This window comes from Xenopus laevis, chromosome 4L (genome assembly GCF_017654675.1).
Source record: "Xenopus laevis strain J_2021 chromosome 4L, Xenopus_laevis_v10.1, whole genome shotgun sequence".
Taxonomy (NCBI): Eukaryota; Metazoa; Chordata; class Amphibia; order Anura; family Pipidae; genus Xenopus; species Xenopus laevis.
This window is the reverse complement of record NC_054377.1, coordinates 96,380,885-96,406,205: the sequence shown is the minus strand read 5'-3', so window position 1 is coordinate 96,406,205 and position 25,321 is coordinate 96,380,885. Positions and strand designations below refer to the sequence as shown.

At 37.5% G+C, this 25,321-nt stretch overlaps 1 protein-coding gene across 5 annotated transcripts in view; it reads left to right on the top strand.

Annotated features, from left to right (window-relative positions):
* cacna1e.L (calcium channel, voltage-dependent, R type, alpha 1E subunit L homeolog) overlaps positions 1-25,321 on the top strand; it is a 393,059-nt gene that overhangs the window by 53,067 nt on the left and 314,671 nt on the right. The gene's annotated exons all lie outside the window — the stretch shown is intronic.

Here is a 25,321-nt window from a genome sequence, read left to right as displayed (position 1 = left end):
TCTCAGTGCCTTTCGGTTTTTAGTGTTTGGTAAGAATTAAATTGAAAGAAAACATTTGTAAAACCATTGTTTTACACTGCAAAAATATGGACATCATATTCTCACTAGAGAAATTTTCAAGATGGTGGCATTCCATGGATAGGGATGCAGGAGAAAATGAGGTGTTAGATCTGGTTTATAATCTGTACTGGTTTGAAGCAAACGAGTTCTGAACATTGTAGATACTAAAGGCAATAATCTACAATCAAAACCAAATGCTCCATGTTGTATTTCCTGGCTGGCATAGGGCTGTGTTAATAATTGGGAGGCCCCCTGTTCTGCCAATATGTGTTTCCATTTCTTCTTGCCCACCCCAGGAAATGCATGCTGTGGAGCTAATGAATAAAGGCAGCATTAGGAGGATGCTGTGCTGAGCAAAGTGCTGAACCTTTTGATGAGAGTTATTAAAATAGAATCCTGCTCTTTATGACCCATAATTCAGGTAAATGCCAGCTTCTCTTATTCACACCTATTATTCCAGGGAGAGAGGCTGCTTCATGTTCTTGCTGCAGGATTACTGGGTTACAGACTAGAGCATGCTTCCTCCTCATTCATAGGTAGTGGTGGGCGAATTTATTCGCCAGGAGCGAATTCGCCGCCAGCGAATAAATTCGCAAAACGCTTGCAAAAATTCGCCCGAAAAAATTCGCGTCAAAAACGGGCGCCAGCGTCAAAAACGGGCGCCTGCGTCAATAACGAGACGCCGGCGCCGTTTCGCAAATTTCGCACGAAATTCGAGAATTTTATTTTTTATTAAGCCAAGTCCAGTTGTGATCTTTTTCAAAGCTGCAATGATGCTTCTGTTTTTTTGGTTTTACCAAAAAACAGAAAACAGCAAAACACATGCTTATTCTTATGGAGAGAGTAACGTATATTTTGCCGTTCTGTTTTGTCAATGTGACGAGACTGTGCCCCTATGTGTTTCACCTTTTTCATATGCCAGCTATTTATTGGTTATAATTAGTGATGGGCGAATCTGTGGCGTTTCACTTTGCAGAAAAATTTGCAAATTTACCGAAAAGGAAAAGTAAATGGGCATCAAAATAATTTTTATACGCATCTATTTTGTCCAAATGCATTAAAGTCAATGGCCATCTGAATAATTTTTTGGACGCTGCAGATTTTCCGTCCTCGAATTGTTGCCGCAGTTTCACTGCAAATTCATATCTGCCGAATTTATTCACCCATCACTAGTTATAATGTGTATTTTTGTTTTCTAGATGTGTATTGTGTGTTTGGTACCAGGGTATAGGTTTTTGCTATGGGGAATTAGATCACAGATAGCTTGTAAGGTCTGGTAAGACAATATAATTATTATTATCATTATTACTAAAAATGGCATGAGTGCCATATACTATATTGATTTTTTTGTGTTTTGTGTGTTTTCCTAGTTACTCGGAAGCTCTGTAATTTTTGCTTTACTGTGTAGCTAAGACAAATAAGTAGGTAGGTGTGCGATCCACCAGCAATGAAAGTCATGTGACCCTGACTAAGAGGCCTATTTATCAACAGTCTCATTTTAGTGGTTTTAGAGGGTTTTGAAACTACAACTAAACGCACTTTCTCTAAAACCATGAATGTCATGAAAGTTATTAAAAGATGCAAATTTAAAAGCATAAATAAAAAAAAAAAGGTCACAACGATACGAAAAAAAAATGAATAGCTCTAAAAAATGTTTAGTTTTTCGGACAAATCCTAGCGGAAAAAAAAATCTAAAAACCTGTAAAAATCTTTATTGATTAATAATGATCCAATAGGACCGGTGCCATTAACCTACTGTCAGGGGAAATTCTAAAACTAAAACGATCTTCAGCTTTTACTATTTTTTTTACACTTAAATGATGAGTGCTTAAAATGATGTAGATGGTATGGTACAACTGTTCAGGTTATTATACATATTTCATCAAACCATCTCTTCTCTGTGCCTCTTTTCATGCAGCGTATCATATCGGCAGCCTACTCATTCAATTCATGCAAAATCAGCTCTGTTTCTATGGTGCTTCATCCTGGTAATTGCTCTTTCATTGGTAATTTATACACTGATGGGTGATAGCAGCACCCTAGTGAACATATACTTTCATGTCAAGTTCATGGTATTTGAAAGATAAAATACAAGTAACCTGAAAATTACTAGTAAAAAGAGCCAATTTATTGCTACGCAATTCATGATTTTTAAAGCAGAAGAAAATGCACGACAAGGGTGAAAAGCAGGTTTAGTTATAATGTTCACTTTCCTCTCAATTATGCTGTAATTGTTTTCAAGGTTTTTTGGGAACTAAAGATTTCTTTATTCTGTAATTTTTTTGCTTTTACATGATTTTTAAATGCTTGCTTTCCTGCGAGATACGATTTGTAAGCTATATTCTCTGAAGAAGCTTTGTCCTGGGATATTTCCTTCAGTTAAATGATCTACATATGGGTGTGCTACCTGGACAATTCTATCCATTGAGTTGAGTGAGTTGAGGGTACTATTCTGGCAAACTTAGAACTGAAGCATAACGAAAACAGCTTCTAATGCTTCATGGGGTGAATCAGGCTGTACCAATAACATAGTAGCTAAATTGATTCAAACAAAACATGCATGGTTTTGCCATGAATTTCTGAATTCACTGATGGTGAAAAGTTTTGCAAAACGGTGCCAGTCAGTTTTGCACGTGACAAAAAACATGCTGTACACAAGAAAAACTAGCGCCTCATATTATCCTCCCCTCTCCTTCCACACTAACCAATGGAATTTGAGCAACTGGGATTTGAGCACCCAGATATTATCTGTTGATGGTCGGATTTATCAGTTGTGCCTGTGTTTGTAAGCTTGTAGTAATATATATAAACCATAGATGGTACTTTTTGCATAAACAGCAACATTTACATGGAGGCACATTTATTAAGGGTCGAATTTCGAATTCATGTGAATTTTTTTAAACACATGAATTCAATTTTACTCGAAATTAGAATATTCCATTATCTATTTGAAAAAATCGAATATGTATAACAAATTTTACCAACTTGAAAACTCGAATCAAATTCAAATCGATTTTTTCTCCGAAAAATACTCAAATGTCAGGAAGGCTACAAACAACTCCAAATTGGTCACTGTACCTCTTCCATTACAGTAATTCAGCAGGTTTCAGGTGGTGAATAGTCGAATTCGAATTCTTAAAGGGAGTATGATAAATCTCGAAAATCAAATTCAAATTTATTAAGGGTCAAATTGAAAATTAGAATTTGAATTAATTAATTTAGACTTGGGAATTATCCAAACTCAATTCGAGTTTTTACTTTCTTTTTTTTTGTCTTATTAAGCTGTTACAGAGCAGTTTATTACTGAATTGTAAATCAGAATCCGTCTTTATAATAAAAACCTTTAATGTTCTCTAGTTCTTTACTCTGGACTGTTCTAATTAACACCTCATTAGTTAAAGCCTAGCATGCTACAAGAAGATAATGTACAATCACAGTAAGTGTAAAATGACATTATAACTGACATAGGACTTCAAAAAAAAAGCAAAAGAAGACACAATAGGGTATTTCTGGCGTGTTTAATTAATTCTTTCTTTGTGCCTCTCTTAGTCTTAGCCATAATGACAGGGCTGCTGCTCTCACACGACACAAACAGGCTATAGAAATAATACATAAAGGAGCCATTTGAATTACAGTAGAAGTCTGGTGCCTATGGCAGTACCGGACCCAACTACATCTCTGTAAGCAACATGCTGGTTTCATCTTATAAAAACTGTATGTACTGTACACTTATATGATTTAGTAACCATAAAAGTTCTACAGCTCATAATGCAATAAATGGTCTCAAGTTTACTAACCATAAACAACCAATCAGTAACCACAAGCTTGAACAATAACAAACCAAAGTTTTGTTCTTTGATAGATTTTTTTAACATTGCTGCTTTGCATCACTGGGGTATTGGGTTCAGTTCTGAGCAGGTAACTATTTAGATGTAGTTTATATGTTCTCACTGGGGTTTATTCATCAATAGGCATATTTGCATTTGGCCAGTAAGTCATGGCAACCTATTGCACTTTTGTTTTTATGGTTCTTCTTGCAGCTATAGAAAAAATGATGACCACTGTTTGGTTGCTATGGGTTACTGTCTAGGTGCAAAGTTGCCAGTGTTGATAAATTACCTTCTATGTTGAATTCTACCAAGTACTTTGGTTTCAGACCACACTCCAAACATACAAGCAAATGAATTGACTCTTGATGTGGTCAGCAGTGCATGTGTACATGGGACCTTAAACTGTATGGTCCACTGAGGAAGGGACCATGAAAATGTTGATCTGTTTTTGTAAAGTGCTATATAACACATGGGCACTGTATGAAAAAAGTGATTTATTAGTCAGTATGAACTTTAAAGGGATACTGTCATGGGAATTTTTTTTTCAAAATGAATCAGTTAATAGTGCTGATCCAGCAGAATTCTGCACTGAAATCCGTTTCTCAAAAGAGCAAACAGATTTCTTTTATATTCAATTTTGAAATCTGACATGGAGCTAGACATATTGTCAATTTCCCAGCTGCCCCAAGTCATGTGACTTGTGCTCTGAAATACTTCAATCACTCTTTACTGCTGTACTGCAAGTTGGAGTGATATCACCCCCCTCCCTTTACCCCTCAACAGCCAAACAAAAGAACAATGGGAAGGTAACCAGATAACAACTCCCTAACACAAGATAACAGCTGCCTGGTAGATCTAAGAACAACACTCAATAGTAAAAACCCATGTCCCACTGAGACACATTCAGTTACATTGAGAAGGAAAAACAGCAGCCTGCCAGAAAGCATTTCTCTCCTTAAGTGCAGGCACAAGTCACATGACCAGGGGCAGCTGGGAAATTGACAAAATGTCTAGCTCTGTGTCAGATTTCAAAATTGTATAAAAAAAAAAATCTGTTTGCTCTTTTGAGAAATGGATTTCAGTGCAGAATTCTCCTGGAGTAGCACTATTAACTGATGCGTTTTGAAAAAAACATGTTTTCTGGTGACAGGATCCCTTAAAGCACTCTTCATCATAACCCATTATCCCATGGTACAATAAATCAGTATTCCCTGTAGTTACATTCATTCTTTGCTGCACACACAGTAGTTATGGTGAAAAAAGCACCCAAATATTCATCCCTAATATTCCCTGTAATCATGCATTCATTCTTCAGTATTTATGGTGACAAAATCACCCAACTATTCATCAGTAGGCAGAAATAACAATATAAGAAAAAAGCGAAGGTCACAAAAACATTTTTGCTGTTTCACTCAATACATCTCTGATAGCTTTTTAATTGGGCATTTGTAAGTAATTACTTTGCTATGTCTCCAGTGAAAAGATAACACTTTATGTATTTTGTGCTTTAACCACTTAAACCCCCTTAAATGCAATTTGATTTTTCTTTTAACAATGACAGAAAGAACTGTAATAGCAAATGCCACTTTGCTGTCACTTCAGGCAATGAAAAGGTAAATAGCATGAATGGATTTAAATGATCGCATCCAAACTGGCAAAGTGCTTTGGGAGCAAAACAACTAAACACACAAATCATCTGTAAAATCTATATTTTTCAATGATTTCTCACTATTTTAATGGTTTCCCATAGGGGAAGTCTAAAGGGGTGAAGAGGGATGATAAGTGGGCGTGGCACAGTCAATAAAAAAATATCTTTATAGAACAGGGAAAATATATTAAAGCAGATCTTCACTCACACCACTGAAAGTTTAAGTAATTCTAGGCAACTTTATAAATTATAGCACTACTTGTACTGTATATCCCTTTCTGATTCATTCAACCAGTTTTCCACCAGATTTGTTAATCGTCTGGCTTCAGGACTTAAACAGACAGATACTGCTTACAATAGAATATAAATTCGCAAGCAACCACAAAACTGCAGAAAAACAAAAAATGAGGGCAATATGAGACTGATCCGATTGTTCGGCCCTTATAATTGGGGCTATGTCTGCTATTGGATTGAGGACTGCAACAATACTTCCAGTGGGAAAATTCAAAGAAACATCTGAACAATTTTTGGCCAGATAATGGGTTGGTTTGGCCCATCAGTTTAAATCTGCCCCTGTATGGCCACCCTAAGTCACATACACATAACATAGCTTCTAGAACTCATAGTACTTAGTCACATGATCGCTTGACATATAGGGGGCGGATTTATCAAAGGTCGTGGTGAATTTTAGAATTCAAAAAACTCTAATTTCAAGCTATTTTTGTGTACTTCGACTAGGGAATAGTCCAAATTAGATTCAAATTTGAAAAAAAAAATTCAAAAATTCCAATATCGAAATTTATCATGTACTGTCTCTTTAAAAATTCGACCATTCGCCATCTAAAAACTGCCAGATTGCTGTTTTAGCCTATGGGTTATCTCCTAGAACTTATATGGAGTCAATAGGTTGACTTTGACAAATCAAAGTTTTTTGGGGAAAAACTTAGATTCGAATTCGCTCAAATGCGCTATTACTTCGATTCGCACAATTCGAATTCGGCCAAATACGGACCTATTCGATTGAAAATGGACCTATTCTGCCAAAAAAAACCTTAGAATTAATTTTGGTTGGTCTTTTTGAATTTGAATTTTGAAGATTTTTAAATTCGAAATTCGACCCTTGATAAATATACCCCATAAGGTCTTTCTTGAAAATGTAGGTGGGGGAATATATGATAGATTATTAAGAGTAATTAATATCTTTTTAAAAAGGCAATTTCATGTATGTGCTTTGCAGTTAGAAGCTATCATGCACTTATTTGCATTATACTGACACAATGAAGGCAGGATACTATGGGGCAAATTTTTATGCTGTGTAAAACAAAATTCACCAAAAAAATGGTGGTAAAAGCTGTATAATTTTACTCCATGCGAACGCCAGCATCACTGATTCAAAGGAGTTTAGCATTACGGACAGCACTTCAACTACACAGTTTACTTGCTCTCAGTTTATTGTCTGGGGAATAGTTCCAAGAATATCTTTAACCAAAGGAGTATACATGAGTTTCAATAGTTCCATCATGGGAAATGTGTAAGAGACCCACAGGGAATATGTGATTGGAAAGAAAGAACTAGAAGCTTACAGCATAACTTGCCTATCAGTGAGGCAAACAGTTTATATCTTTTCAATGCTGTTGCGTTAGCAGCTTTTCACTTTCTTTTCTATAGCAGAAAAGAGAATTTTAAGTAAAACATGAATGTGCATTATTTAGCAAGGAAAATGTATAATTACTTGAACATGGTGAACTAATCTTTGATATGAAGTAACAGGTTTAGGTAAGTTCAGCCTCGGGTGTTCAATACCCCGGGAGAGTTAGGATAATCATTTATAACGTTTCAAGCTTGGAATTAATTAGATTGGAAGAAATATACCTATCATCTATATTACATATTGTTTGAAGTAAGTTTTTTTTTTTTTTGAGCTGTAGAGAAACGGGTTTAGTGTCTGAAGCTCTAATTGGATTGAGCACATTATTTTAATATCACTTGGAAATTTAAGCAGATTAATGTATATATATATATATATATATATATATATATATATATATATATGTCTTTCTTGAATGGAACCCAGATTCAATCTGATATTCTAGTTTTCCATGTAGAATTACAGGTATATGATCTGGAAACCCATTATCCATAAAGCTCCAATTTACAGGAAGGCCATCTCCCATAGACTCCATTTTAAGCAAATAATTCCAATTTTTATGACTCCCATTTTCTTTACCTTGTACTTGATCCCAACTAAGCAGCATTAATTCATATTGGTGGTAAAAGAATCCTACTGGGTTTACTTCGTGTTTATTTAATGTTTTAATTATTTTTATCAGTCTTGTGTTCCAAATTACAGAGGGATCCCAGAAAACCCCAGGTCTTTGGATAATAGATCCCATATCTGTAGTTAACTACCTCGTTTTAAAGGGCGTCGCCCAAAAAATGATACAAATCCTATTTTTATCACATTAGTCAAGCAAAATGAACTTTAATATATATTATTAAAATCTTGTTTCCTTCAATCTGGGAATTAATAATTATAGCAAGCAGGTAGGAGCCATTTTGTGGACACTATTATTAAGACAAGCCTTGCATCATCTCAAAATCTTGTCTGTGCACCAGAATGGGGGACCTGATGTCCACCCCCATGCCCTGGCTACACAATTAAACGGTGAAGAGAACTGGGGGGAATGTGTGGAGAGCAGTGACATCTAGGAAGTGCTGAATGGAAAGTCATTGAAAAAAAAGTAATTGTCTGCCCCGCTAATATGCCTAAGGCTAAGAGGAGGGGCAGACAATTTTTAAATGAATTTACAACAGCAATAAATGCTTTAATAAAAAATAGCAATTGGATTTCATCTTTAATTTGAAAAGGACTTTTATTATACAGATTTTTGTGTCTGGGTGACATGTAAACTTTAACTACTACCGTAGGCTACTGCCGAAAATTGACAGTAAACAATAAGGGCGTATATTTAGCACAAAGAATATTTATATTGAATTTACTTTTAAAGGAAAACTATACCCCCAAAATTAATACTTAAGCAACAGATAGTTTATATCAAATTGAATGACATATTAAAGAATCTTACCAAACTGGAATATATATTTACATAAATATTGCCCTTTTACATCTCTTGCCTTGAACCACCATTTCGTGACTCCATCTGTGCTGCCTCAGAGATCACCTGACCAGAAATACTACAACACTAACTGTAACAGGAAGAAGTGAGGAAGCAAAAGGCAGAACTCTGTCTGTTAATTGGCTCATGTGACCTAACATGTGGTTTGTTTGTGTGCACAGTGAATCTTACGATCTCAGGGGGCGGCCCTTATTTTTTAAAATGGCAATTTTCTATTTATGATTACCCAATGGCACATACTACTAGAAAAGTATATTATTATGATAATGGTTCATTTACATAAAGCAGGCTTTTACACATGAGCTGTTTTACTCAGTATCTTTTAATAGAGACCTACATTGTTTGGGGGGTATAGTTTTCCTTTAAGTAGAGTCTTTTCCCCAGACCAATGATTACACCACATTATCAATAGTTATGTTAAAGAGTTTGCTTTTACTGTAGTCTTTGGTCAATGCCTTTACTACATATACAATAACCACCAACTCAAATAAACATAATACTGTGCATTGAGGGAATTTAATTGTGCTCAATTTCAGTATATAATTGAGAAACATTAATGAAAGATTAATCTACTTAGGTAATACTTAGGTTAGCAGCTCTATATATAATTCATTCAACTATCTTGGTGCTTTACTGACAGCCAGATGGATAGAACTGATAATAATGACCTGATACCATACGTTGCTTTGAAGAAAGAATCGGTTTGCCCTGGCTGGTTCCAAAGGGAAAAAATGTCCATGAAGTCATGAGTCAGAGGGTTAAAATCATTAATTCTTTCAAAAACTGATGAAAACAATTTGGAAATCTAAAGCCTCAAGGAATTTAACCTGTATTCTCATGTCCTCAGTCCCTCTCAAAGCTATGGTTCCTTTCTTCTCCTGGTCAGCAATGTGCTAGTAAAATTGAGATAAAACCTAATGGCTAGAATTTTTTCATTTTGGTCTTGAAAAGTCTAGATGAATTGAGAAAGCCAGTTGGATGACTGGTGAAACGTCTTCAAGGAACACAGCAAGTCCAGTTGATTTGACTTATTTCTACAGATATACCATGGCCTGGATGAATGAGAATCTTCACAAACATTAATTCCCATAGTGAAGATATTTACCACAATATCTTTTTCAATGTAAGGAAATGTAAATGTAAAAATACAAAAAAATACAAAAAAAATACAATATAAATGTTGCCTTCATTGATGCTTCCATAAATAAATACAGGTATCTATTTTCCAGAATGCCTGGGACCTGGAGGTCATTCCTTAATTTGGATCTCCATACCTTAAGTCTACTAAAAAAAATAATTTAAACATGATGCGCGAATTTCTCCCGTTTCGCTTTTCTGAAAAATTCGTGAATTTTCTGCAAAATTCACGAAACGTAGAAAAAATTTGTGAAACTTGAATTGTGATGCTGACGTCAATTTTGACGCCTGTATCAATTTGCGTCAATTTTGATACCATCGTTAAAGTCAATGGCCGTCCGAACAGTGTTGACACGAGCGACTTTTCTAACACGTGTCCAAATTTTTTTGACCAGTGTTGTATACCTTGTATGATCTTGTCTGATCATACAAAGCTCTACAAAGATCTATCTCTGCAAAATGTGAATTAGTTACTTTGCCTAGTTTCTGTCATAGTTCTTCTCCTGACAAGGGTAAATGAAGGCCTTTTCTAGATTTAGTGGACGTTATATACATTTAAACAGAAAGATTAGAAGGCCGGGTTCATATTTCCTGGTCTGGACTGTTGTTGCTTTTAAATCCACCTTTACCAAGTTGTGAGTGGAAAACATCTTTATTTACTTGACAGGTCATTCAGCTAGTTCTAGTACTATTTTAACTGGAAAATATACTCCTCTTTTTCACATGATCTCATTCAGTTGGGCTTATGTAAATAAGGTGCATAAATCACTAAATCTAAGGCCTGATTTCAGAGTGTAAGGAAGCCATGCCACTTATAAGAAACACTTCCCAACAACCTTTATGCTCTTAGTTTCATGCAACTCCTCCTTCACCTTTTTCCATTGTGAAATGATTCTGAGGCCTGATGCCCCTTTCAAGAGAATCTGTATACCACCCACTATAGAAAGCAGAGGGGCCACATGTGTCCAAATGATTCACTTCACAATGCAACAAGTTGAGGGAAGGGGTGGATCACTGTGAGCCTAAGGAGGTGAACTGGTCTAATCAGCACAGACAAACTATTAGGGTTTCCTCACAATATGTGTCTGTAGTTATGCCAGTGTACAAAAAATTAATTTGGATTTATTTTTGTAAGCTCAACTGAATGAGCTCATAAGTGCTATATCATCCCCATATCATATTAAAAATCTTAAATACTTCTAATGCTTCGCTGATAGCATTTTTTTTTTTTTTTTTAGATATTTATCTTATATATATTTAATTTTATTTTCACAGATTTGGTAACCTTAGGCTGTCTTGTGGAACCAGAAATGGATGCCTGTTATTAAGAAATCTATTTTGCCTTACTTGGTTTGGGTCTACATACATTTTTATGAATATTGTGTTTTTCTACAAGTGGTGCATATCCTTATTCTGATATTGTATCTTTCTGGTGAGGATCCTGTCTGTATTTAGCTGGAATATTTCCTTGGCATTATGTTAGCAGGGATATTATAGATCCTGGGTTCATTTGATGGCCCTTCAGTCCTGCTTAGATAGACACAGAGATGTTCTTGATATTAAGGGTTAAAGAATACTGGCAAGTTTTATTATTCTTGATTTTCTACAGAGACTTTCCTTAGGAATCTGTGCAAAGGAGGTGTTAATTCTAGCACAATGCTTGACTCGTTTGCCTAATGTAACTTGTTTGATGGCAGTGGAAGGAGATAATGCCTAGTTTTCTTGCTTTTTGCATTTAATAAAGGGGCTGTTAAAGGTGTAGATGTCAGGAGGCGTTTGAATTACACTGTGCAAAGTGAGGTAAGCCTGAGTGAAATAAGATGAAGCAATAACTCCTGGCTATAAACACCCACTATATACAGGTAGGATATGTGTATTCTTATATTCTGAAGAGGCATTTATTAAACAAAACCTGATCTTTCTGAATATAGCTTTTTATAAATGAACAGGGCCAGTCGGTTTATACTGCTCTCATATTTATCTGTAAGAATATTTTTTTATGAGAGAATAATTCAGAAACAGCGTCTGACTATCCACTAATCCTAATAGCAAAATGGACATGGACTGCAGAGGCATAGTTTGATTGAACCAACATCTGAATTCCTTAATACGCAGAACCTTAAAAAGGCCAAGGAATGTTTGTCACATTGCCTTTATAAGGTTATTAAATGAAGACAATCATGAAAATATAAATGATAATGTGATAGTGAACTTTCCATTTAAAGGGGTGGTTCATCTTTAAGTTAACTTTTAGTATGTTATAAAATGGCTAATTCTAAGCAACTTTTCAGTTTTTTTTGTTTTATAGTTTTTTTAATGATTTGCCTTATTCTTCTGACTCCAACTTTGAAATGGGGGTCACTGACCCCATCTCAAAACAAATGCTCTGTAAGGCACACATTTATTGTTATTGCTACTTTTTATTACTCATCTTTCTAGTCAGGCCCTCTCCAATTCATATTCCAGTCTTTTATTCAAATCAGTGCATGGTTGCTAGAATAATTTGGACCCTAGCAACCAGATTGCTAAAATTGCAAACTGGAGAGCTGCTGAATAAAAAGCTAAGTAACTCAAAAAACAAAATAATAAAACATCATACTACATATAGTATAGTATATCTGTCTAGCTAACTAAAAAGGCAAAGTCCTTTAATAAACAGTCTTTATCTTCAGCGCTCTTTAGGGTACTGTCCCTTTAAACAGGATACTCACACAAATCCTCTTCGGATGCTTTAGAGCTCTCTTCAGGCGAGTCCAGCACAGTCAGACATTCAGTGTGACTACCAGCTCCTTTGGATGCTCAGATAGGAATCTCCTGCTGGTTGTTCCTCCAGTCTGAATTCCTTTCACACTCTCTGGGGGTTATTTATAAACACTGGGCAAATTTGCACCTGGGCAGTAACCCATAGCAACCAATCAGTGATTAGCTTTTTTTCAGCCAGCTGTAGGGTGAACACTGAAAGCAATCATCTGATTGGTTGCTATGGGTTACTGCCCAGGTGCAAATTTGCCCAATGTTTATAAATAACCCCCAGAGGTCTCTCCAGGCACAGTACCTAGCTTCCCTCTGCCAGCCTGGTCTAAATGTCTGCTTTTGGTGGAGCCTCTCTACTCTCTGGGCCCACCGGCAGCTCTCTGGCCTCCTTCTCTGTTCACCATGCGGTTCTTTATGCTGGGCTTTCTTCATTTGCCAGTATCTGTAACTTCCTCTTCCTGCCAGCCACTCACTAGCTGTTGTGTCACTTCCTACTGCACTGAACATCTGGTTGCTAGGTAACAGCTTACAGCACACAGACACAGGCTCTGTGCTTCTGCCATTACAGGGAAAAGAGCAAGGGGTTTGCACTAATTCCCTACATGCATTATAGTGATTAATATAGTATTTTAACACAAACTAGGTAAATGATACACTCATCACTGCCTTGGATCATATTAACTCATATAAGAGAGTTCCCAGCATTTTATTCAGATAATAACCGACAATTGATACCATTGATAAAGACAGATTCGCTCACTAGTGAATATACAGGTATAGGATCTGTTATCTGGAAACCCATTATCCAGAAACCAACCGAAATTAAGTCAAAGGTTTTTTTTGGGCCGAATCGGTCCATTTTCGGGCAGAATCGAATTGTACAAATCAAAGTAATAGCGCATTCGGTCAAATTAAAATCCTAAAAAAAACTTCAATTTTTCAAAGTCCACCAATTGACTCCAAATAGGTTCTAGGAGGTCCCCCATAGGCTAAAACAGCAATTCGGCAGGTTTTAGATGGCGAATGGTCGAAGCCAAATTTTTAAAGAGACCGTACATGATAAATTTCGATATTCGAATTTTCCATTTTTTTTTCTAATTTAATTTGGACTATTCCCTAGTCGAAGTACACAAAAAATAGCTTGAAATTCTGATTTTTTTCATTCGAAAATTCACCTCAACCTTTGATAAATCTGCCCCTATGTGATGTATGGAACAAACCCGTGTACGTTATCTTCTGTTGGTGCCTTGAAACAATTATGATTCAATTTATGGTGGAAATGTTATTTCCTTATTCATTTTCAGGGTTTCCCACAGATTCCATTGAAGCCTTCATGAGATAAACCTTGATATCAAATTGAATATGGCCCATTGTCTGAGAGATACATGGCATTGCTGAACATGTCAAATAATTATTTTTAAATTATAATTTTATATTATATATTTATAATTATAATTTTTACATTTTATCAAAATAATGAACAAAAGTGTAAGACTGGTCAGATCAGATTGCAGTATGTATCTTCAAAATGCAAAAAAGTCATACAGATCTTCATATGCACAACATTCTACAAAGACTTATACAGGCAGATACACATCTACACTATCAGCTATTAAAGCGAAATACAATTGTACATTTTGCTATCCAAAAGGAGACCTTGATAAGCTGAAAAATATTCTGGAACAGAGGAGAATGAGAAGTATAGAAATAAAGACAAATGTCGAAGGATAGGGTGTTGTTACAGAAAGGCTTCAATAGAAGGATCTATGACAACTTTTACTGTTATGATATCATCACCATGACAACCTTTACTGTTGTGATATCATCACCATGACAACCTTTACCATTGTGATGCATGACAACCTTTACCATTGTGATGTCATCACCAACCTTTATTGTTGTGATATCATCACCATGACAACCTTTACCATTGTGATGCATGACAACCTTTACCATTGTGATGTCATCACCATAACAACCTTTACCATTGTGATGTCACCTCCATGACAACCTTTACCATTGTGATGTCATCACCATGATAACCTTTACCATTGTGATGTCATCGCCATAAATACCTTTACCATTGTGATGTCATCAGAACTGCTTTAGTTGTTTACACACTGCTTTCAAGTCATTTTGAGTCTAGCAGCTGAGGTTGAAGGAGCTTGCTCCCAATACTCTTGCTGCAAAACTTGATTTTTTTAAAACTTCTTTTTTTTCTTTTTTTTAACCAACTTTTTCCTTCTTTTTTTTAACCAATCATGCCTGAACACAATCAATCTTCATTTAGATTACAATCTATGTCCCAATTTATATCTGAAAATTATATCCTGTTCCTGTTATTGGGCTATTTTTTAGGATCTATTCACTTTAAAATAGGATATGTTATCATAGGAATCCTGATATGGAAGCGCTATAGGTATTGGAAGACAAGCAGGTGCCCTTCTGGAATGAAAACAGAGGATAATGCCAAGGAACAGAAAGAAGCTCCACAAAAAGTAAGGCTTCCCAAATAAGTGCTAAATTCTACTAACCAACCTGGAAACCATTTGTAGTAAATGTGCTTTTGGCTTAATGGAGTAATTGACATTAAAGTCACATCTAGTATTAGAATACCCTTTATAGAATGTTCTTAACAACTTTTCAGTTGGTCTTTATTTTTTGTAGTTTTCTATTTATCTTTCAATCTCTCTTTCAAACTACTGCATGGTTAATAGGGTAAATTAGAACAAACTAAAGAGCTTCTGAACAAAAAGTTAAACAATGAAAAATTAAGACCAGTTGCAATTTAGAATATCACTGTCTATATCAAGGGAGTCATTCACACTTTTATGGGCAATGGGTAGTCATACCTCATTTTAAAGAATAAATTTAAACTTTTTATTTAAAGGGGTAGTTTACCTTCAAATTTGTGCATGATGGAAACAGAGATATTTTAAGAGGTTTTACAACTAGTCTAATTATTTTACATTTTTTGTTGTTTATGAATTATTTAGGCTTTTGTTTAGTAGCTCTTGAATTTAAAATTTAAGTCTCACATTTTGACGGTGGGATTTTGTATTGGTACCCCTCCCCTTATACACCTATTTAAGGCTGAATGTTAGTCAGTGGGTAAGCTTGATAAAGGGCTAGTATAGCCTGAAACATTGCCTGATTTGTGGCACAAATAAATTACTTATTTTAACCTATTTGGAGTGCTACTGAAACAATTTGTTTGATGAATAACAATATAATTATAGCCTCACTGAGCAACAATTTGTTTGGCTTCTGGGGTCAATGGTACCCACTTTCAATCGGGAAGAGGTAGAAAAGAAATACATTTTTAAAAAACTATTATGATAAAAAGCTGCTAAGAATGTGACTTTATAAGTGCAATAACGGAGCTTTCTAAATGACGCCTCTCTTTAACTTTTCAGCTCCTACGTGAACACTTTGAGAGAAACAAGTCCCTGAATGTGGTAAGTGATATATATATATAATATACTGTGTCAATGGATGATTATACATGGGTAATATGGGTATGTCTGGGTAAGTATGTATGTCTAAGTCTTTCATTCCTGGCTTCATGGCCTATTAAAATATTTTCTTTTATTCACCTGGCAGATTGTGGAGAGTATGTGGCCTTATGTTACCACTGTTTTGGAAAATACTCTTAGACAGAAGATTCAACCGAAAATCCGCTCTGCCAGCAAATATCTCTCCTCTTTCCGCTTCATAAATGTTGATTTTGGAAACAAGGTAATGATCCGTCTCTCTAGTTAGATTATCGCCCTTCTCATATTATAAAGAGATTTCTTAACCAACAAATTATAACAACCCAATGTTATACTCAGGCCCCACAGGTCACTGCTTTGAGAGCCCACGCGGACCCAAAGAAGAAGCAGATCATGTTGGATCTGGAAATAAGGTACATTTTAAATTCCTTTTTTATTTTCCATTGCACACTGTGAACTATTGCTTTCTTACACAATTGTCTGTTGCTACTTTTTCAGTTACAATACAGAAGTGAAGGTGGATGTTGGATTTACTGCAGAAACCGCCATAGCTGGAGTGAAATCTGTGAAGGTAAGTGAACCAAACAATCTTATATCCTTGCATGAGTTACCCATTTCCCTTGCATATATTATAAATAAACATCACTTTTTCTTTTGCAGCTGGAGGGAACCTTAAGAATTATTCTTGCACCATTAATGGAAGAAGTGCCCTTAGCTGGATCCCTTACCTTTTATTTCCCTCATCGACCGGTAAGTCAATTAATAATGGAGACCTTTAGTGCAGCTAAAGGGAAACTACGTATATAATTAGGGAAAAGTTCATATTTTGTGACCATCTCTTTGTTGTTTCTTCTAATTTCACAATGTGACTGTATTTTTATGGCAGGTATTGGAACTACGTTGGACAGGACTCTCCCACCTGCTTAACATTCCTGGACTTCAGTACGTTGCGCCCCCTTGACTTTCTTTGTATCTATTCACCCTCTGCCCTTCCCTTTCTAGCTATTGCTCTTAACCTTATACTACCCCATGCATTTCTAAATGTCTAAAAGTTAGTACCTTTTATCCCTCTCTTATCTCTCTACCTGTTCTATCTCACTTTTTGGAACAGTGGAATAACATTCATATTTTCTTCTTCCTCTCCTCCAGTACAATGTCAGACAAAAAGATTGTTGATAAAATTGCACACTTCTTGGTATCACCGAATCACTTGTCCCAGCCTTTAACATCCAAATTTGATGTGAATGAGCTGCACTTCATAGAGCCCAAGGTAAGGCCTAGCTTTTATTTTACAGCCGGTGTCCCCTTCTGCTTCCCTGTAGAGCAGAGGCCTCCAAACTTTTTTACCCATGAGCCACATTTAAATAAAAAAAAAGTTGGGGAGTAACCAAAGCATGAAAGCAAGTTCCTGGGGGGCAATAAGGGCTGTAGTTGGTTATTTAGTAACCCCTATGTGGACTGGCAGCCTACAGGTGGGTCTGTGTGGCAGTTTATGCCTCCAAAACTTGCTTACAAGCCAATGGTTGGGGATCACTGCTGTAAAGAGTCGAAGAGTGAAAGTTGCATTTAGAGAGCTGGGATTAGAAAGTCCAAGAATTGGCCACCTTTAGCTCTATGCGTTTTATTTTAAATAATAATATTCTTGTTATTTCAGAACGTACTTCGTATCCATGTGATAGAAGCCAAAAACCTTATCGCCACAGACATTTTGATGAAGTCGTCGGACCCATATGTTGTCATACATGGAGGACAAACTACAGAACAAACAAGGGTTATACATAAGAACTTGAACCCACAGTGGAATGAGCCATTTGAGGTATTGCACGCCCAGATATTTATCTGTATAGTACATGATATAAGAGATATCGCTTTAGGTATTGTAACCTTATTTCTTGTTTTATCCTTAGATATTATATTCGGACCTTCCAGGGCAAGAGATAGAATTTCATCTCTTTCACAAAAATAGGGCGATACATCATAGGGAGATAGATCAGTCTTTGGGCAAGTGAGTATGTTTTAAGCTAGGGCTCTTTTTCCATACGTGGCTCTATAATTAAAGTAAGTAGTTAAGAATCTGTAGTTACTGGTGCTGATTTTCCTTTGTCCTCCTAATGTTTGTGATCATCCAAATTGTAGTTGTATAATTATAATATAGATAAGTGACAGTCTTCAGTAGTGATGGGCGAATTTATTCATCAGGCGTGAGTTTGTGGCGAATTGCCACGTTTCACCGCCGGCAAATAAATTTGTGAATTTGCAGCGAAAAAAAGTTTTTTTTGACACTGGCGACAATTCCGACACCATTGACAATTAAACGGATGCCCATTGACTTCAATGCATGTCAAATTTTCGCCGGTGTCCATTTTCGCAGGCATAAATGTTAACGTCCATGAATTCTCGTTTCGTGAATTTTTCTGGACAAATTCGCCCATCACTAGTCTTCAGAACATCAATGGCCTGTTCTTGTGTTGTCAAGATAAACCCCCATAGTACATCATACTAAAACTTAATTTAAAGCTGAACAACACCTTTAAATAACACTTCTGCAAGCATTATGGAATGAAATGGCTAAATTAAATGCCATTATTTTTTTTTATCCTTTCTTTAAATTGAAATATTTTTTCTTTCCTATGATATTTAGGTGTACAATCAGTACTGAGGAAGTCCCAGAGACAAAATGCCTAGACAAGGTAAGCATAACCAGTAATGGCGATGTATAATAATAATAATACAAGACTTTCTGAGATATCTGAGACAATATATTTGCTTCTTTTATCCCATCAGTGGATACAATTGGAGAAAGCAAAGTCTGGACAGCTCCATATCAGGATAGAACGTCTAAACCTTTTATCAGACCCAACCAAACTAGAAGAGGTAAAGTTGGTTTCTTTTTCCTGACTGCTTTGGGGAACAATTGGAATATTTTACTGTTGGTTAGATCTAAGATGTTTGTTTTTTTGCAGGTGCTGAAAGAAAATATGCAAACCCAGTTGGAGTGGAATAAGGACATTTCTTCAGCTGTTCTATATGCTGTTATTGAAAAAGCAAGGGGTCTACCTATGATACAGGTGAGTGAGAAGTGATGTCTCTAATCGTCATGCCTTTCCTTGATGCTTGCTATTAATTTTGGTTGAGGCCATTTTAATCTTAATTATTTAGAACATAATTGGTGTAAAACCTCTCGCAACATCAACACACCTTAAGCTCTCTTTTGCTATAATACACAGTTTTTAACAGAGATCTATTTTTGTCTAATAGGTTAGGAAAGACAAACTGAAACCATTAGCCGTGGTGCTTGCTTCTGTTGGAGATTCTGTAAAGAAAACTGGAGTAAGTATGAAAATAACAGTTCAAATTTGAAAAGCATTTGCTCCATTTCCTGAAATTATTGGGGCAACCAGGGGTGGGGGCATTGATAGCAGATTAGGATTTCTGTAACTTGTAAACCAGGAGTGCCCATTGTTAGCATTTTGTTCCATAGAAAATATTACTTAAATATTCTATTGATTTATGAGAGAATTTATATTACTATATTTACCAAACAACTATTTCTTATGTAACCTTAACATAAATATCTTAAATAAAACATGAAACAGGAGGGTTATTTAGACAAGCTGTTTGTTGACAGTGTCTTGAGATCTACTAATCACCAGCTAAAGGTCTACTGGTAGATCCCGATCTACCTTTTGGGTACCCCTGCTGTAAACAAATCTGTTAACCTGAGTGACCATACCAGTCTTTATTCTGAATCTATCTGATTTTTCTGTTTCCAGAGCAAAGTGAATAATGGAGAAGCAGAGTGGAAAAAGAGGTTCCAATTCTTAATAAGGAACCCACTTAATGAGGAACTGAAGCTTAAGGTGAGTATAAATGTGTGTGAGTATAAAAGGTGGCTGCCTTTGTGCCTCATGTACTGGTGCTATGTATTTCTGCCTTCTTGCACTTATCACCACTATTTTTATAGGTACTAAATGAGATCGGCGCACCCCTTGGATGTGTTACCGTACCCTTATCCCGTCTAGTGGCAGCTATGGACATGACCATGGAAGACTGGCTGCCCCTGGAATTAACAGAACAGAATTGTGACATCCGGGTAAAACTTCAACTACGGGTAAGTGAAAGACTCTTAATTGTGTTGATTTATTAAATATGGTAGAATATTTCCAATAAGCCTATAGCTTTAAGATACACCTTTATAAAAGGAATCGGCTAATATATTCTACCTTGGATCTGTAGTATTGTAGAGAAAAACTACTGTACCAAATACTAATTGTGACTGTGTTAATTTACCAATGCACCAAAGAAGGGATTCGAAGGTGTTAGCATAAGGTTGCATTATATTATATAAATCCATAGGTAAGATATTTACCTACACTAATCTATGGCTGTTTGTTTTATTCACCTCAGATTTTGACCCCTTACTCTATGAAGCCAGAGCAACAAGAAAGCACCCGTATCACCCAGAAAAAAACGAAGGCTTCATTGCCCAGAAAGCGCAAATCCCGGACCAAAGTCCCCAAGCAGTGAATATTCTTAACCACAAGTTGATGAATCTCTTTCTGACTAAATAAAAAATGAATAAACAAATTCAGCTCTTGTCATTACAACTAAGGTGGTTGATTTTTGATATTTCATGGTAAATTATCACCTGAGGAAAGGTTCTCAACTTGCCTCATGGTGAAAATGACACAAACAAACAAGGCGCTAAAAAGAACAAAAGGGGAGGAATCAGCAACAAAACTAAACCTTGGTATATAAAGAACATTGTGACGTGGATATAAAATGTTTATATAATAATAAGACTTAACTATTTTTCATATTTTATAATCCACATATAGTATACAGAACACCCAGGGCTGTAACTAGGGGTAGGCAGAGTAGGCGCCCGCCTAGGGCGCAGTCATAGTCATTTTTTATTATATTTTTTATTTCTTTCATTTTGAAATTGAACTGCTTGTACTGTTCCTTCGTTCTCCAATGCGGCTGCCCCAGGCCCCCAGCAGAGTTCTGCTCTGCTTCCCACCTCCCCGACCCTCTTACTTGCCCTGGCTGGCTAGATCTGGCTTCTTCAGAGCGCACAAATGTGCAATTGCGCATCCATTCGCCTGTAGTAAGTGGCGTGCTGGTGGGCGTGGTGACATCACTCAGCCAGGAGGGAGCTGTGCGCCTGTGTGGTGACCTGGCCTGGCGCGTCGGAGAGAGCCCAGGCAGTGTGCGGGTGTGGCATGACCGGTCCGGGCGGCATTCTTTGCTCTTCCTGAAACTGTGGTGGCTGGCTGGTGACTGGTATTGGAGCTGTTTGGCACAACACAACAGGTACAGACTTGGGGGCAATATTTTGGGTGTTGCTGGCTAGCACAGGTCCAGATGGAGGGCAATATTTTGGGTGCTGCTAGTTGGCACAGGTACAGATTGGGGGCAATGTTTTGGGTGCTGCTGGCTGGCACAGGTACAGATTGGGGGCAATATTTTGGGTGCTGCTAGTTGGCACAGGTAGAGATTGGGGCCATATTTTGGGTGCTGCTGGCTGGCACAGGTACAGATTGGGGGCAATATTTTGGGTGCTGCTAGTTGGCACAGGTACAGATTGGGGGCAATATATTGGGTACTGCTGGCTGGCACAGGTACAGATTGGGGGCAATGTTTTGGGTGCTGCTGGCTAGCACAGGTACAGATTGGGGGCAATATTTTGGGTGCTGCTATTTGGCACAGGTACAGATTGGGGGCAATGTTTTGGGTGCTGCTGGCTGGCACAGGTACAGATTGCGGGCAATATTTTGGGTGCTGCTAGTTGGCACAGGTACAGATTGGGGGCAATATATTGGGTACTGCTGGCTGGCACAGGTACAGATTGGGGGCAAAATTTTGGGTGCTGCTGGCTGGCACAGGAACAGATTGGGGGCAATATTTTGGGTGCTGTTGGCTGGCACAGGTACAGATTGGGGGCAATATTTTGGGTGCAGCTGGCTGGCACAGGTACAGATTGGGGGCAATATTTTGGGTGCAGCTGGCTGGCACAGGTACAGATTGGGGGCAATATTTTGGGTGCTGCTGGCTGGCACAGGTACAGTTAAGTACAGTGTACTTTATTTTTGTTTGTTAACATTACATATTTATATAAAAGAAAAGTTTAACAATGAATGTGTTGTAAGGTTTCTTTATTAAAAAAAACTGAAAGTGATTAGGTGGGAAATGGTCCTACAGAATGGGGGGGGGGGTGGCGCTGATTGAAGTCCCTGCCTAGGGTGCCAAACTACCTTGGCCCGGCTCTGAGAACACCCCAAAATCTGTCAAACCCCAGGACCCTGCCAAATCACTGTGAATGGTCAATCAGACTGCTATTGAAAGGAGCTGGAAAATACTGTGTGTTATTTTGACATTCTGAGGACAAGAGCTTGAAAAATAGGCTGTAATTGTCATGCTAATTGCATCACACATGATGCGACTTCTCTTATGTGCTGTACCTGTATAAGGCAAACATGGTGCATACAATTTTCACCACTCTGCATTCAAATAGCAAGACAACTGCCTCTTACTGATATATTTATATGATTATATATACACAACTTCATGCATTATACAGTCTAAGGTGGTTATTTATTAAGAGTTGTGTTGTGTTTTAGAAAAAATATATGGGTTTGTGGGGGTGAGTGTACATTTTTGTACCTTTACCCAGTATAAAATGCTGTAAATGTGTTGATTGTGCAGTATCTGGAATTACACAACTAATGGTTCATATGGGGTATCTTCATCAAACTGTTCAGTGGACTCCTGGTGTTCATATTTAGGGTGTTTTACCTTGGTACCTAAAACGGACTGGGCCGGCAGGATACCAGGAAAAAACCTGTTGGGTTCCGTTCTTGTGGGCCCCATCGGCCCAGATCGCTTTCACCGCTGCCATGAAACACCGCTGCCATGAAACTGGAGGAAAAAGTTGATAGGTACGAGCAAGCGAGCAGGGGTAGGTGGAGGCATGCACATGCGTGGCAGGGGCCCAGAGTGGACTTTGTGGTATGGGCAGGGGTCGGAGGGGGCCCGAGTCAGCACCCCCTTTGGGCTCCAGGGCCCTCAGTCTGACCCTTATTTTGTTTTAGGATGAACTCCTTTTGGCAAAGCAGTTAAAGATAAATGACAACAGCCCACAAGGGATTACTATATTATATGAAAGCACATTGAATTAACAGAACGTACCATCCAAGAACATTGTGAAATGAAACTCTCTTCACATATTTTGTTAGTTGTCAGGTGACATTTCAAAATAATACTCTACTACTCTAATGCTATAATTGGTTCTAGCCACATCTACTGTGTACAGTATAGTTGCATACATACTGTATAGGTGAAAAGGCAATTAGGAGGTCACAGCAAATGACTAGGGGGAAAATTCACTGACCTCCGAAAATTCGCCAGTGACGGCTTCGCTCACATCGCAACACTTCGCCAGGTGTGAATTCGCCAAGACAACGCTAATCCACTAAAATCTGAAGTTACATCCAGTTAGCCAAACGCTGGTGAAGTAGCGCTATCGTTACTGCGGCAATTGAAGAGAAGTTGCGCTAGTGTTGGCTAATTTGCATACGGCGGGAAGTTAAAGTTGAATTGACGTATATGTTGCAGCAAATACATTACACTACACAAGCCCAGGAAACCTTAATAAAAGAAAATAGAGATGTTATATTGCCCTACACATGATCCCAGTGTATAGTTTATGTGCCATATGTTAGGAAATTTAGGAGGGAAGCCTGGTACCCCAGAAAAAATTTTACGATCTTTTGCAGCTTATCACCCTGAAAGTCCCCAGCGTTTGTGGGACTTTGAAAAATTTTCAACTATTTTTTGAGAAAGTACTGTCTACTCTATTGCTCTTCGCCTGGTCTGAGGTGGCAAAGGCAAGACTGGCGCAAGAGTTAACGTTCAGTAAAATGCGCATCTTAGTGAATTTGCGTAGTTATGTCCCTTCACCAGAGCGCAACTTTGCCAGGCGTAAGGGATCGAATTACCGCTAGAGTCTATCTCCTTCGCTAGCGATGTTACGCCTGCGCCCGTTAGTAAATCGGCGAAGTAATGAAATTATGTCACACTGCTAACGTTAGTCACTTCGCTCTTTAGTAAATCTGCCCCTAGGTATTAAGCAACCAAAAATAGTATTTAAGAAATTACTGAAACTGTGAAAAACACTACACTATGCCCCTGGTAGGGATACTTAATGCCACGTTCTATTGTCTTGTTCCATCTTCCTTTGCAGTCCCTGGCACCCTGGGTGAAATCATGTGCAGTGCAGAACATTTGCTGAGTTTTCTGTACTGCACATACACCTATCTGCAAACAGTGCAGGGGCTGCCTGGAAGATCAAAGAAATATAGTGATACAGTATGGATAAAATTTCACAGGAAAGCACTTCACCACTTCTTGCTGTGCAAATAATCCTTTATTTTAGCCAGTTTTACCGCTCCAAGTACAGAACAGCGTTTCTGGGCGTTTGCACCTCCCTTCGTCATCTGAAGGGAGGTCCTTTTGCACCTGACGAAGGGAGGTGCAAATCGCCCGAAACGTTATTCTGTACTTGGAGAGGTAAAACTGGCTAAAGTAAAGGATTATTTGCACAGCAAGAAGTGGTGAAGTGCTTGCATTGTCATTGGTACAGCATGGATCACAGCAGGCCAGGGGTAGGAGGAAAAAGAGTAGAATAAATTAGGGATATGGGCACTATTCATCCATAAGTGTCAGGATGCCTACCTGTCCACAATCTGGTTCAAGAAGATTAAAGGAGAAATCTATCTTTTGTTGACATGAGCTCATTCGGTTGAACATTTGTAAAAAAGGTGCATATAATGGACTTCCACCCATAATTCCAACTAAATGAGTTTATTTAAAAAAAAAAAGGGGGGGGGGGCATTTTCCCTTTAATGTAACATTGGAGTTATTGGCTGCTATAACAACCTCCACTCTTCTGAAAAGGTTTGCCTGTAGATGTTGGAATACTGTTGGTGGGATTGGATTCATGTAACTAGGGCCAGATGATGGTCTAATTCAACCTGCTGTCAGGTTCTTCTATTTCCATTGCAAAACAATTCTTTAAGGAATTTGCATAGTGGCATTGATGTTCTAAAAAATGCCTTGCCCAAACTTGCCACAATATAGAAAGCATGGCATTGTTTATACTAGATACTATAATGTAGCCTCTACTCCATCATTTCACCAGTTTTGTTGTTGTTTTTTTTTTCTATAAAGGGTAATTGGAACTGACATTAATCCCACAAC